The sequence below is a fragment of the Oryzias latipes genome, chromosome 16, assembly GCF_053564925.1.
Source record: "Oryzias latipes strain Hd-rR chromosome 16, Olatipes_Hd-rR_3.1".
Taxonomy (NCBI): Eukaryota; Metazoa; Chordata; class Actinopteri; order Beloniformes; family Adrianichthyidae; genus Oryzias; species Oryzias latipes.
This window is the reverse complement of record NC_136252.1, coordinates 9,720,367-9,722,066: the sequence shown is the minus strand read 5'-3', so window position 1 is coordinate 9,722,066 and position 1,700 is coordinate 9,720,367.

Here is a 1,700-nt window from a genome sequence, read left to right as displayed (position 1 = left end):
CTGAGCGCTGCTGTCAATCATGCAAGTGGATGTGGGCGGGGCTTCGAAGCCACCTCTGTGAAGCTGTGATCGTCCTGCGTGGAAAATTACTGCAGCCCTCCTCAACACCTAAAGAACAATTCCCATTCTTTCCCATGTTAAACACTCAGCACTTACAAAAAAAAAAAAAAAAAAAACATCTACAGAATTAACCTTTTAGATGTTAAAGGCTTTTTTCTTAACCATGACAACTGGGACTTTTTACTTTTACCAACTGAATTCAGATAAAATGTTGTTTTTGACCTGAACGATTTTTGTTGTGAATCAATGACACTGAATGAACTTAATTTGGTTATTCTGAGCGCTAAGTTGCTTTTACTCAGAAATGAAATTTCTAAGATGTTCTTTTCTAGAAATGCATTTGTTACTTTTGGGCTGTTCTGCTGTATTTCCTGATTACTGGGAAGGTAATCAGGTCATCCAGGGTCACTCTGAGTCATGCTGTATTTCACGGTTTTTCTTCATTTTTCTCACTACAGATATTTTGGTCATTCACCTTTTTTAAAGATAAACCCACATGAAAACTGTGTTTTTAGTGTCTTTAACATGTCCTTGTGGAGTTTTTCTAATGGTGGAAGACATAAGAAAAATAAGATCAACATTGTATTTCTGAGTATTTCTTTATTCAAGTCGTTGTGAATCATTAGCAGACATAAAAATGCAGTTCAACAAAGCTTATAGGTGCGATAGAAGATACTACGATAAGCCATAAGCACCCTGCTCCGCTTCATTCTGATGCATCCACTCGCAGACAAATATATCCGTGTACGTCTTTGTTTTCCTCGTCTGAGCTGGAATCTGGATCAGAGATGTACGACTGGATGGCTCTGATATTGCTCGCTGTTTTTTGTTGTACCACTAGTGTCAGGTTGGAGGTGTGAGGGGGCTGTAAGCTAGCTGGAGAGCGCGTTAACAGAAGGATGCAGGGCCAGGCTTACTACACACGCTCCCGCCCACAACTTGGAGGTTGATTTCTAATGAACTCCTGCCATTCTGCGAAAACTGTGTCCTACAAAAATAACATTTATTTTTAGTTTGTCTAAAAATGGCATAATCATCATTTAAAAATTACTGGGAACACTTTTAATATAGTTAAAAAGATGATTGTTTAGTAGCATTTTTATGGGAATTATCTTTGACTTCTCTTGTCTTCAAACAGATGTTCCAGTGTCTTTTTCTGTTTTCTTTTTTGTCCTCTCAGGGCTCAAATCTGTCACAGTGGAAGGTTACAAACCTCACTGAGTCTCTACCTTTTCTGTAGTTTTGTTTTTACACTTGCCGTCCATCCTTTTCAACAATTGTTCCTCATAGTGGTCGTATCAGGAACTGCATCTCTGCCTCTGGATGTGACTCGGGCATGATGCTTTACTGACCTGATCTCTAGTCATCTCCACTGGGACTCTGGAGGGATCCTTGCAAGACTTTCTGTCTCTGGCATGGCTCTCCAGTTCCTCGCACTGGAGGTTCTCTGGGTGCAGAGACACTTTGATGTGGCATTGAACAGGCTCTGGTGTGCATCTGGAGATTCACTTGAGCGGCATGGACTTTAGGGGAAATCTCTGCAGTGAGTCGGATGTGAGTCCAGAGGGATTTTGGAGGGGCTCTGGAGCGATTCTTCAGCCACAGCCTCTGACTTCAGAGTGGCTTCTTCCAGCAGGGGG